Below are 14346 nucleotides of genomic sequence, written 5' to 3' on the forward strand. Positions count from 1 at the left end.
GGGATCACTCACTGTTCTGTTTCTCTGCTGTGTCAAGTCTAAAGCTGATGAATCCACAATGGGTCTCATCAATTTCAAAAGAAAAGGGTTCTCTGATTTCTTTTGTTGGTCTTAGAAGATAAATATCTCTCTTGGCACTTCTGACATGGCTATGTGCCTGTGTAGGTCAGCAGTAAATAGATGGGGGTGATAGATGAAAATAGCAAACCAATTGGACAGACCTCACCCAAAGTCCACAGCTGCTTACCCTGAGAGGGTGCATGGATCTCTCCATCATCTTCGGTTAACGGTCAATTTGAAGTTTTCTCCACCCAAACTAATAAACGTCTGGAACAACTAATACTGGTTCTCATCTGGGGGACATATCAGGCAGGGGTGGCTTCATTAGATTTGAAAGGGACAAGGAAGAGGCTTAGTGAAGAGAAAGAGACAGTGGGTTATTCTTTTTTTTTTTTTTACATTACTATTTTTTTACTTTATTTGGAGGATAATTACTTTGCAATATTGTGATGGTTTTTGCCATACATCAACATTAATCAGCCATGAATATACAGCTGTTTCTCCAACTCGAATCCCCCTCCCAACTCCCTCCCACCCTAACCCTCTGGGTTGTCCCAGAGCACTTATTTTGGGTGCCCTGCTTCATGCATCAAACTTGCACTGGTCACCTAGTTTACACATGGTAATATTCATGTCTCAGTGCAGCTGTGTATGAGCTGGAAAGTTTGGGTCTGAGTGGCAGGGAGAGGTTGTATGTGCTCCTCTTAAGTTCTGTTGTCACTTTTTTCTTTCCAGAATATCAGTGACATTTTCTCCCAATCCCAATCTAAGAATTTAACTTAGTAGAGTATATTATGTTTGCAAACTGGGGGCAGTAATGACAAAATAAAACAGTAACAACAATAAGGCAATATTGATTCCTGGTTCTTATCTGATAGTTAACACTTGTAAGGATGTTGGCCCAAAGGAAGTACCCACAGTTGACAAACACGGCCATTGTGGATGTTGTTAGTTGAGAGTCTATAATGAATGCCTACTCTTTGTTGTGTCTTAACCAGGATTTTATTTTTTATTTTTTTTAAATTTTATTTTAGTTTTAAACTTTACATAATTGTATTAGTTTTGCCAAATATCAAAACGAATCCACCACAGGTATACATGTGTTCCCCATCCTGAACCCTCCTCCCTCCTCCCTCCCCATACCATCCCTCTGGGTCGTATTTTAAAACAAAATTTATGTGCTTTCTATACATTTATATTATAATCAGACAATATTGAATTTACAAACTTGTAAGCAATGCCAGTTTCTCATCTTATAGTCAACGGAATTGAGGTTTAGAGAAATTAAAATAATTGCAATAAGATATAAACAGGAGGTCAGAAATCAAACACAGATTATTTTGTGTCCAGGGACCAAGATCATTCTTTTACATTGTACTCTAAAATTTAATGTACAAAAATAAATTTACTAATAATAGGGAAGAACATGGAAGACAAAGTGGATGAGAACTGAAATATGAATAAGCTAACACTCTGTTTTCTGTTAATCCACACTTTTCCGTCTCTTGATGCTATTTCTGTCTTCAACGTGACTAAACAGTCTCAGGTGGATGCTGAGATTCACATGCTTAAAGTTTTACCCTTAAGACTTGAGGGATTGGAATTCTTCCCATAAATTGTAGGCAAATATCAAGACTCTAAAATTGACCCTTGGTATTATCTTTCACAGTCCCTAATTAAATAATATATTCAACAAATAAGAAACCATTGACAAAGTAAACAACAGGCTTATAAGTTCTAAGTACCAAACTCATTTGGTTTTGCAGGACAATGATTATTCTTTTAGACACTTGTGATACTCCCGGATGCAGTTTCTAGTATAACCAATGTTGGCTATTTAATTTGGATAGTCTTGAGTTCTGTTATAAAATAAAACACTTCCAGCAATTGTCAAGACATAAAAAGGTTCATGCTGTGCTATCCAAGGTATGGGTTTTCCAGAAGTAATGAGGAAGTGTGAACTTCTTGGTTTGTTGTCCTGACACAGCTGAGGGAAAATCTTGTCATACAATGGGTGGGCACTCCGCCAGCAGGCCGCTTCTGAATAAAAGCACTTAGCATTGTGCCACAACATATGAAAAATAGCTTATAAGACACCAATCTGGAACTTGCTGCACCAAATAAACAGAGGATGTGATATTGTTTGGTTACATTCCAACTTAAAAATAAATGTTTCTGTTTTGGGCAATAGGATAACATCTAAAAATAGTCTTGATGATGGTGTTCTCTGACTGTGTCACTTTTCCTCTGGGGCATCAGACAGAACCGCATCACATAAAATAAAGCATTTAAAACACAAACCCTCACAATAGAGTGTTGTCAGCCTTGAAGTACTCTTGCTTATGGGCCTTTGGAAAGATATTATTTTCAGCCAACTCAAGCACTTACTGAAATGAGAGTAAATAAAAAGCAAACATTCTGGAAGCACCTGACAAAGAGAAGTGCGTAAAATTTGAACATAATTAGGTGCCAACTCTCATTTCTGCTCTGTATAGAAATATTACAAGTAAGCACAATATTAGTCAAGAATGATCACTTTCCTACTTAGAAAAGAAGTGGCATTGTTAATCAACTATGCTCCAGAATAAAATAAAAATTTTAAATTTAAAGAAATAATTATTTATACCGTTGGGGGGAAAAAAGAAGTGGCAGTTTTTAAAAGGGATTTTACACAAGGAATACACTTTTTGGAAATGACAAGGGAACTGTTACTACCAGAATTTTGCTACAAATCATTTAAATCCTATCTAGTAATTTTCTGTAGGAAGTCAACACAACAAATAGGGTGTGAACATCAGAAACTTACCAACTAATTAACAAACACTTTTTATTATATGTAAGAGATACATGCAACAGACCAGTTGTTTGAGTGGTCCTCCTAGAAATAGTAATGGTTTTGGAAACACATTAGTCCTTTGGGGATGTGGAGGAGGATTTTACAAAGGTGAGAACAAGTAGGCGAACCTTAGTGGGTAAATGGAAATTTTCCAGACAGAAAAGGGAGATGGACATTTCAGTCCAAATCTCTCCAAGAGTCGAGTCTTCAGAATATGAGATCTGGGTCATGCTTTGTGTGACTGTGGTACAAAGTTGTGGATTAGGGATGAAGAAGTATGTTGAAAAGGTAAGTTGAGGTTTATTTCCCTGTTAAAAGTGAAAGCAAACCAAATCTCAAGAACCTTTAACTGAAAGATACGAAAATCTAGGGTAGATAAACACTGGCTTATGTGATTGAAAATCTAGGGTTAGATAATAGGTGCTTCCTATTTCTCCTTGATTCCCGGTCTTTCTTCATCAGCCAGAGCTGTTTCTCACCTGCTTTGCTCAGCTCCGCTTCTTCTCTACTGGGCCCATGCTTCACTATATGCTCTTTTTATCCTGAGGGGGCTTTCTACCCCATGTCCTTCCTGTTTCAAGTCTGGAAAAAAAGGAGGGCGAAGCTCCCTCTGGCCACATCTGTGCTTGACTTGAAATTCCTTCTGGCTAGGTTTTTGGTTTGGCCAGTCACTGCTGCCTGATCCCACAATGCTCAGTAGTACCGTGTACAAGAGTTTGGTTCTCTTGCATTCCTACAGCTTGGGGGTGAGTGGTGGGGGGTGCTCCACTGGGAGAATGCAGTGAGTGTGGGTCACAGAAGTTATGAAGCAACAAAGATCCTCTCTAGTCTGTCCCTTTGGCCACCTAATGTATGAACCCATCATTCTTAAATTCCTTATTCCCAGTGACTATACCAGTCACCAAGCCCAAGCTCATACCGCTCACCTCCCAACAGGACAAGCAATTGAGAGACAGCTTGTGGGGACAAGGGATAGTGATTTTGTTTGGAAAGCCACCAGATGGAGAAGATGGTGAGCTGGAGTCCCAAAGAACCGTCTTCACTGGGTTTGGGTGCTAATTTCTTTTGTAAAACAAAGTGGCAGAGGTGAGGAGGTGAAGTAATCAGGTGAAAGTGTGCGTGTTAGTTGTTCAGTGTGTCCCACTCTTTGAGACCATGTGGACTGTAGCCCGCCAGGCTTCTCTGTCCATGGAATTCTTCAGGCAAGAATACTGGAGTGGGTTGCCATTCCCTTCCCTGGGGTATCCTCCTGACTCAGGTTTTGAACCTGGATCTCCTGCATTACAGGCAGATGCAAATATTTCCTGGTTCTGGCCAGACTCTAGGAGGGAATGTGTTAATTTCTTCTTTCCTGCAGCCATTCACAGAAGGGCCTGGTCAGGATGTTTCCTGTGAACTTAAAGGTATTTTAGTTTAACACTCAGGCATGGGAGGCCAGGTCCTAGAGATGAAGACAGACCATTGTGCACACTTTCAGCAACTGGCAACATCAATTTAGTGATTAACGTATAGCAAAAATAGTAGAACACAAAGGTTAAAGCAAAAGAAACAAATATGGAGTCAGATTTGTTCTTCCCTGTTACATATGTGGTCTAAGTCTCCATCTCTGGTTAACCTCGATTCATCCATCAGGTCTAGACGCAGTTCCCCGCAGTCCAGCAAGCCGACAGAAAGTGTTTAACTTCTTTCAATAACTCATCATGTGCAAGACACAATTACAGAGGATAAAAATATTTGCAATAAAACTTCTATTGAATGGGACACATGGGAAATAAAATACAGTGGCCAAGAGTCCACATCACATATAATAATTGGCTTAAAAAACAGCAGCATTTTTTGCCTTGTTTTTTTCTGGTGCTAGAAAGAGTTCTTTTGTCAGTAGATCTGAATTCATTGTCCTGGTTTTGTTCCTCTGGACGGTTTCTCTTATTTTTTTGTCCTAAGTGGTCATATGGGAGACAGACATGTGAGGTGTATCCCATCCCTTCCTGTTGTGATCGGATTAGGAATTTGGGATATTTTTAGTGATTGTAGTTGTAACCTATTGTGTTCCAATGTTGATGGGACAACTTTCTTAAAATTCAACTGGGTTTGCAATCTGTGTGTTCCAGACAGTTCTGTGGGCTAGATCTAAAAACCAGATGTCTCCTCAAGCCAACATTTGTATTAGAACGAGACCCCATATTTTTCTGCTATTGTCCTCTGACCACTTTGCTCTGTCTATTCCCTTTATCCAAGCTATTGAAATTGAATCCAGCCTCTGTATCCTGACACAGAATTAAATCTTAGAGTTTTGGGTGAAATAGAAAAGGATAGCTTTATTTCTATGCCAGGCAAAAGGGGCCACAGAGGGCTAATGCCTTCAAAACTGTGTGTCCCAACCTGGAGTGGGTAGTGTGGAGTTATATAGTAATGGGTGAAAGAGGGAGCAATTAGCTCATGGACATTCTTCTGATTGGTTGGTGGTGAGGCAACTGGGACTTAGCATTATCAACCTTTTACATTTGCCCCATCTCAGGTGTATGTGCTTGTGGGTAGCTAACTTGTCTCACCTGGTGAAGATTTCAGTATCTGCAAAATAGCTCAAAGATATTGTTGTGTGTATCTCTTGAGGGGGAACCAGGACCCTGCCCCAAGGCTTCACTACTGTTTCTCTTGACTGCTTCTCTTTTTTCTCTGCATATTCTCCCTTCCCTGATTGCAACTATTTGAATCTCTCCAGGAAGGGCCCTGGAGGCTAAATGAAGTCTATTTCCTGTGATCAAGAAATGGGGGACACAGAAAGGCTTTTGTGTCCAGGAGCCCTACAAGGTCCTGCTCAGTTTTATTTTCTAAACTTTGCTTCTGCTTGGAGCAATTTAACACATTAACATTGACAGAGGCTGTTAGACAACTTTGACTCTTGTTCCCAGGTACACGTGTGTGGCATCTTTGAGGTCAAGTTATCTTTCTTTTCTAAAAGTGAAAGTGTTAGTTGTTCAGTCGTGTCCAACTCTTTGTGACCCATGGACTGTAGCCTGCCAGGCTCCTCTGTCCATGTGGATTCTCCAGGCAAGAATACTGGAGTGGGTTGCCATGCATTCCTCTAGGGGATATTCCCAACCCAGGGATTGAACCCAGATCTCCCACACTGCAGAAAGATTCTTTACTGTCTGAGCCACCAGGGAGCCTCCTAAAATCTAGCCACCCCAGATGGGACATGAACCCACAACCCCTAGCTTAGGAGGCCAATGCCTTTTCTGTTAGGCATTATCCATTCTTTTCTAAGTAGTTTAAAGTAAGAGCTTCTTTGGAGGAGCCTGATGAAAATGGCTTCCCACAGGTTTTAATATTATTTCCTGCTATTTTTCTCACATCACGGCTTTTCTTGGCAATAGTTTTAGTTTGAAGGAGAAAATTTAGCTTTCTAATCTTTCAGATTTCTCAGTGACCTTGAATGGGCTTCAGGCAAGAAAGGTATTTCTTAGCTAAGCCACAGTCTTTTTCCTGACTGTGCTCAAATGAACCAATTCCAACACAAGCCAGTCTTTTTTATTATAAAGCTTACAGAGAACCATTAGAACAAGGATCATGCTCCAAAATCCTACATTTTTCATTACAAGACAAGGAATGCTGTTGTATTATTAAGTATAAGTTCTGAAAACCAAGCTAAAACAGATGCAAATTTATCTATTTCTAACCTTTGTAGCCAAATTACAAATATTACTGTGCCCCCAACACAGAGATGTGAGAGCCCTCCTCTCTCCTTAAATATGAACTTGGTGTCTGTCATTTAATGTTCCTTTCTTAGGGCCAGATTTTTAAATCTCCCATTGGTAAGTGAGATTCAAAGTATTTAACAACAAAAGGAGAGCATTGACCCACAGCTGAAAAATCCAAGACCCGTGAAACTGTATAACCTAGACTGGGACTTGAATCTATGGTCTTTTAACTGAGATCACATACCTGATCTCAATATTGAATGAAACTCAGGTCCTGATGTCTCAGCTCAGAAAGAATTCAGTGAGACACAAAGTGATAGGTTGTTGTTTTCAGTCACCTAGTCGTGTCCAACTCTTTGCAACCCCATGGACTGCAGCATACCAGGCTTCCCTGTTCTTCCCTATCTCCCAGAGTTTGCTCAAACCCATGTCCATGGAGTGGATGATGCCATCCAACCATCTCATCCTCTGTCGTTCACTTCTCCTTTTGCCCTCAATCTTTCCCAGCATCAGGGTCTTTTCCAGTGAGTCAGCTCTTCACATCAGGTGGCTGAAGTATTGGAGTTTCAGCTTTAGCACCAGTCCTTACAATGAATATTCAGGGTTAATTTCCTTTAGGATTGAGTGGTTTGATCTCCTTGGAGTCCAAGGGACTCTCAACAGTCTTCTCCAACACCACAGTTCAAAACCATCAATTCTTTGGCACTCAGTTTTTTTAATAGTCCAACTCTCACATCCATACATGACTACTGGAAAAACAATAGCTTTGACTATTGTTTTTCTTTGTCAGCAAAGTGATGTCTCTGCCTTTTAATACACTGTCTAGGTTGTTCATAACTTTTCTTCCAAGGAGTAAGAGTCTTCTAATTTCATGGCTGCAGTCACCGTCTACAGTGATTTTGGAGCCCAAGAAAATGAAATGACACTGTTCCCACATTTTCCCCAGCTATTTGCCATAAAGTGATAGGAGCGGATGCCATGATCTTAGTTTTTTGAATGTTGAATTTTTAGCGAGCTTTTTCACTCTCCTCTTTTACCTTCAAGGGGCTCTTTAGATACTCTTCACTTCCTGCCATTAAAGTGGTATCATCTGCATATCTGAGGTTGTTGATATTTCTCCAGCAGTCTTGATTCCAGCTTGTGTTCATCCAGCCTGGCATTTCACCTGATATACCCTGCATATAAGTTAAATAAGCAGGGTGACAATATACAGCCTTGATGTACTCCTTTCCCAATTTGGAACTAGTCCATTATTACTTTTTCAGTTCTTCCTGTTGCCTATTGTCCTGCATACAGGTTTCTCAGGAGGCAGGTAATGTGATCTGGTATTCCCATCTCATTAACAATATTCCACAATTTGTTATGACCCACACAGTCGAAGGCTTTAGAGTAGTTGATGATATAGAAGTAAATGCTTTTTTTGGAATTACCTTGATTTTTCTATGACCCAGAGTATGTTGGCAATTTGATCTCTGGTTCCTCTGTCTTTTCTAAATGTACCTTGTACATCTGGAATTTGTTAGTTCACATACTGCTGAAGCCTAGCTTGAAGGATTTTGAGCATAATCTTGCTGGCATGTGAAATGAGTGCAATTGTATGTTAATTTGAACATTCTTAGTCATTGCCTTTCTTTGGGATTGGAAAGAAAACTGACCTTTTCCAGTCCTGTGGCCACCGCTGAGTTTTCCAAATTTGCTGGTGTATTGAATGCAGCACTTTAACAGTATCATCTTTTAGGATTTGAAATAGCTCAAGTAGAACTCCTTCACCTCCACTAGCTTTATTTGTAGTAATGCTTCCTAGGCCCACTTGACTTCATACTTCAGGGTGTCTGACTCTAGGTGAGTGACCACACAATTGTGGTTATTGGCCAACATTCTTGGCCTTCCCCAATCAATAGAAATTGATCAGAGGCCAGACAAGAAATTCAGGCAAGGCTCTATTGGGTCCTGTGATGCAGTAGGGAGTAGTGAGAACAAGTAATAGGAGCCCTTGCTCACTCCCCAAGGAGGGATGGGCTGGTTCCTTGTATGGGGTGATGGTAGGCATGGGTCCAGGGGTCAGTCTGGAGGGGTGGCTCAGGTGGTTTACTCACCCCTGGTGGTGTTGAATGCAGGGGGGCATGTGCAGTTGATTGGCTGATTCTGAGTCATATGCTCCTATTCTTAAAAAGTGGCTGCTCTGAGTGAGAAGGGGTTGATTTCCTAAAGAGTCCAAAGTATTGCTACTAGGGAGATAGGACACACAGAGTTTTTATTGCAGAATGGGATATAGTCCATGGAGGCCTTGAAAATCTGGACATATTTTACAGGAATGGAGTCTTAATAGATTTCTAGAAGAAGGCAACTGCTACGAATCAGTGGATCTCTAACTCTTCAGTTCTGAAGACAATTATTTTGTGATTTTATTTTTTTTATTCTAGCATTGTGCCTGCAACATAGTAGTTGTTAAAAAAAAATCATCAGGTTGTTGAATAATATGATCTGTTTTTAAAAGATGGTCATGATCTCAGAGGGAGAGAAGTGAGTGGTCCTAGAGAGAGATCTTAGTTTCCTGCTCAGGAATTAAGCCTGGGTAACCTGGATGAAAACCAAGAGTCCTAGCCACCAGACCACCTGGGCCTAGACGCTAGAAGCAAAATGGCCCTGGCTCTTGCCCCTATTTGAAAGCAAGAATGTTTCAAGGAGGCAAAGACTGTATAAACAGGCACAAAGTTTATTATTAGAGACATAGCACAGTGTATGGGAGAGCACATAGTAAAACTGGTTATCCATCTCAGAAGCAGGGTAGAGATACACACACACAGAAAAATGTGGGTGTCCTGAGTGAGGAGGAGTGCAGTAAAGGGGTGATGTAAATCACTTGTATAAAACAGTCCTTCCAGGTCTTTGTTTCAGTTCAGTTCAGTCGCTCAGTCGTGTCCGACTCTTTGCGATCCCATGGATCGCAGCACGCCAGGCCTCCCTGTCCATCACCAACTCCCAGAGTTCACTGAGATTCACATCCATCGAGTCCGTGATGCCATCCAGCCATCTCATCCTCTGTCATCCCCTTCTCCTCCTGCCCCCAATCCCTCCCAGCATCAGAGTCTTTTCCAATGAGTCAGCTCCTCTCAAGAGGTGGCCAAAGTACTGGAGTTTCAGCTTTAACATCATCCCTTCCAAAGAACACCCAGGGCTGATCTCCTTTAGAATGGGTCTTTGTTTACTTTTGGCTAAATTATTTTGTTACTTTCTTCACACCTGACTTGTCCATGAATCCTCCCCAAGATGCACGTGCAGCTTTTTTCTAAGATGGATCCCTCTGCAGAGGCCTATGGGTGCACGCTCACATTTATTATGGGGTGGGGTCCGCTCCATTTTCAACCCCCAAGAAACCTTCCTGAGCAAGTACAGACAGGGAAGTCTTCTTTGATTTCAGTAGTGGACACTTTATCTCTTTGTTTCAGCAGAACTCAGCTCTTATCATTAGCTTTGGCCTTGGAGTCTGGGTGAAAACAAAGTTTGAATTTTACCCAACTTGACAAATGTCCAGCCCAGAGGCCCACTGTCTCCTACCTCAGTCAGATTTTGTGTAGGTATAGAGAAGTGGGGAGGGGTGGCGGGTAATTGAGCCAGAATGATGGACTTGTTTGGACAGAAAATAGTGATGGAAAGAGGACAGAACATTTAAGGGCAAAGGAAGAAGTGATGATAAAGGAGATTGACAAACAGCAGTAAAAGTGGATAAGGAGACTGGAGTAAATGTTTGTCTTGTGACTTCATTAGACCAGGACATGGACTAGTACTCTCAGGAAAATTGAATGCTTATATGATGAAGTAATTTTTAAATGCATTCATGGTTGTGCATGACTCTGAACAAATAAATGAGAAATGGAATTTTTTATAGGAAGGAAATAGGTTTGGATTAACAATAAAACACAAGAGCACATTATTTAATTTGAAAATAAAAACAACTTTAAAGACAAGAACTGAGTAAAAGTAATCTGTTCTTAGTGGGGGGAACGTTCTATGAAGATTAAACTATTTGTCATCACAGGATGCTCATACGAGTCTAATGTTCAGAACATACTGTAACATGAACATTTAACATTACAAGTAACATTTGGGAACACTCTGATTTTATCATTTACTTTCGTTTCCTAACAAGAGACACATGTATCATGAAGAAATTTGTTATTCTTCTGTTGTTTCTGATTTTAGAATTCATCTCTTTGAATTAGATCCTGCATATTGATGTAACCAGGGCCACCACCTAAACAGAGAACCTCAGTGAAATTCAGGTTTTGTGGTCTGTCCTGCAGCTTCTCAGGAAGATGGTATGAAGTCATGTCATATGTTTTATGGCCTAATTCTTAGGCATATAGTGAGCTATGTTCTCATGGTTTGACTGTAATTACAGACATGCAAGAGCAAACCATGTCATTGCTGGTTCAGGAATTTCAGCCATAAAATTGGCACTTGTTAAGTATCAATTATAAAGTGCAAAGCGTTATACAGATATTAGCAGTATTGTTCTCAGAGCATCAGCACATATACATAACAATTACTACCATATTTTAAATCTTGTTACTAAGATAATGTCTACCTTGGTGATAATATTTTTTCTACCCTTTGTTCTTTTTGCCAAGGTATTATAAGTCATCATCTCACAGAATTTTTATTTTTGAATAAATTTTTTAAAAAGGAACAGCGTATTTAAAAAGTACACCATGATAAAAGCACAATTCAAAGAAAAGGAAAACTACTAGAGACCATCCATGAGCTGGGATAATGTTAGTATGACATTTCAGTGCCAACACATCAGAATAATTATGGTGACCCTCAGGTTTTTCTTCATATAAGATTTCTAAGTCATTCTTTTAACACACACATAAAACTAAAAAAACAAAAAAACCCCTAAAACTCCAGTGCAACGAAGACAAAATTCAAAAAGTGAACAGTTTGTAAAGCAAAAGAAATCAACAAAATTTCAACTCTCATCAACTTGACTTTTGACATTAAAAAAGTCATTAACATTTATAAACTTTTATAAATCTTTGGAAAAATAATAAAAATGGGAAACCTACATTAACACAAGTGATATAAATGACTCAAAGCCAAACTCAGATGGGATTCTATGATTAAGCAGTAACACAAAAATAAACTAAGCATAGGATAGTCCAGAAAAAACTCATAAAGCCACATCCTCTTGGCCTCTTCCTCCAAAATTAAAGAGAGAAAAAAAGGGGACAAAGTAAGAAGGGAGGATCTATTATATGTGAATTAAAGGAAACAAGAAAATACAGCAGAACTGCAAAGGAAACATAACAGTTGGGTCTTTGGAAAAAAGTTGGAAAGTTAAATTTCTGCCAACAGTAATCGAGAAACACTAATTTTTCAAGAGAAAGGAATAATACAACAGCATAAGAGAATAAAATTATAAAACATTACTGTGTATTGTTTAATGCTAATGCATTTGAAATTTTCTATGGAATAAATGATTTTGTGGAAAATAATAAACATCTAAAAGTATAGCAAGAAATAGGAAATGAAAAAAATACATATTAAAAAATTATTTCCACATAAAACTCTGAATAGAAACAGATGACATTACAAATTTACAAGGAACAAATTCAACATTTTCATGCCAAATCTTGTAGTTAGGAGTATAAAAAAAGATAGAAAGTTATCCAATTCAGCCTTCAAAGGTATTAGTGTTCTGAAAGCAGAGGGCAATCATTCTATGATTATAAAAAGTGAAAATTCTAAATAAAACTCTAGCAGATTGCATGAAACAGACTATTAAGAATATGACACTTTTCAAGTCATTTTATTCCATGAGAGAAATAAATATTAGAAACATGCAATGTGATATATTTGTATGCCCAGTAAGAAAAAAAGACACCCATTTCAGAAGAGGTTAAAATATATGTTTGATCATATTCAGTGCCTCCTACTGCCAAAGCTCTTGGAAAATTAGAACTACAAAAAGCCTCTTATTCCAGTCTCTTTCTTGTGTCCACATAAAACACCTCCTTTGGGGTTCTGCCCTGTACTCTGTTGTCACTAGTCTGTATTTCAGACATCCCACAGTGCCTTTATATTTTATTTTTCTGGTTCAGTTTCTCTATTAAACCCCAGAATGACCATTGTTTGATTAATACAGGTCTTCAATCCATTTCTCCTACTACTATATTATTTTCTACCTTCGCTACCATCACTTACCTTGTGGTCTGAGTTTAGTTTGCAGGTGACTTATCACACTTACTCCCTTGTAAACAGATTCATCTGTTTTATTTCTCCCTACTCTCTTGTAATAATTGCCTACCCTAACCTCAATTAATCCAACTACGTACCTACACCGTACTTATAACCCAATAGCTAATTATAGAAAAAGGGTAACTAATTTCACTCTAAGTTAACCATGAGCTCCCAAACACATTCGACTCCACCTGATGCCACAACTCAACTTCCCAAACTCACCTGGGATGAGTTTGCTGGCCTGGATCTTCTTTCCTCAAAGTTAACCTACCTCCTCTGGCAAGCTGCACTCTCAAAAGATGGTTTAGCTTCATAATTCATGGATTAATTAGATGCAGGATAGCAGAACCTCTTCTTGACTCATCTAAAAATTTAAAAACGTTGCCATGCTTGTACTTACGATGCTGCATTCTGCTCATTAAACCGGGAGATGGAAAAAAATAAAATGGGAGACAGATCCCTCTTCAATGAGGTCAACTCCTCCACCTTTACTTTGTCATTTTAACACACAGTCTAACACTTTTCTTCATTCTACTTGTTAAGATGCCTCTGGGCTAATCACAGACGAACGCTTCTGTTCATCTGAATTTTATCCCTCAGTCCTTCTCAAGGACTCATCCATTAGCACCCACCATGCATCAAGGTCCTCTACACTTGCTTTATGCTGACTGGTATAGTCAGATTCTCAAAGTAAGTGTTTCCTAACCATCTGGGTTCAAAGTGCAAACACAATCTCAACAAAAACAATAAAACTTTGACCCCATGTTAATTGAGTTTCCTGTACTCTTCTTACCAACTCTATAAATCATTATCCTCACTCGCTGTCATCATGTTACTACTTCCCCTTTATCTTTTCGTCTTCCTGAAAAAGATTTTTCAATATAATATTTTTTGAGAAGGCAATGCATGACAAGGTAAAAAATTCAAGCAGTGTCAAACATCGAACAGTTCAAAGTGATCTCCAGTGTATAGGTTTCTCTTTCTTGAAGTGATTTTTCTGCTTGATTTTTGCACAAATTGTAGCACCCTGTACCTTTTCACTTAATAATTGAGCACTGAAGTGTCTCATGGGAATGACACAACTATGCCTCCTTCCTTTGAATAACTATGCGGCTTGCTGTCACACAAATGTTGCTCTGAAAGCCTTCATAATTATATTTCTAGGGTTTGTATTTATAGAAAAAACTTTTACAAGTGGGATTGTCAAATCTAAGGGTGTGTTTATTTACAATTTTGATAGGTGCTTTGAAATTGCCTTCCAGAGGATTGTATCAACTAGTGTCCACACCAACAGAGTGAGAGTGGATGTTTCCCAAGCCCTTGTTAATACAATGGATTAGAGGACTTTTCCTTTTCACTGAAAGTATTAATTGAAAACTAGATATCCAAACTGGAGTATAGTTGCCTTATAGTCTTGTGTCAATTTCTGCTGTATATCAAAGTAAATCAGCCACATGCATACATATATCCCCTCTTTTTTTGGATTTCCTTCCCATTTAGGCCACC

The 14346-nt window shown here is 39.1% G+C and overlaps 1 long non-coding RNA gene across 1 annotated transcript; it reads right to left on the reverse strand.

The window, feature by feature from the left end:
• Nucleotides 1-9293: 9293 nt before the first annotated feature.
• On the reverse strand, nt 9294-13534 carry LOC139176713 (uncharacterized). The gene is made up of 2 exons (XR_011561126.1): nt 13063-13534; nt 9294-10084 (listed from the first exon to the last, which is right to left on the reverse strand). It is a non-coding gene; the product is annotated as an uncharacterized lncRNA (long non-coding RNA).
• Between the last annotated feature and the right edge of the window lie 812 nt (nt 13535-14346).

This window comes from Bos indicus, chromosome 17, assembly GCF_029378745.1.
Source record: "Bos indicus isolate NIAB-ARS_2022 breed Sahiwal x Tharparkar chromosome 17, NIAB-ARS_B.indTharparkar_mat_pri_1.0, whole genome shotgun sequence".
In the NCBI taxonomy this organism is placed as follows: Eukaryota; Metazoa; Chordata; class Mammalia; order Artiodactyla; family Bovidae; genus Bos; species Bos indicus.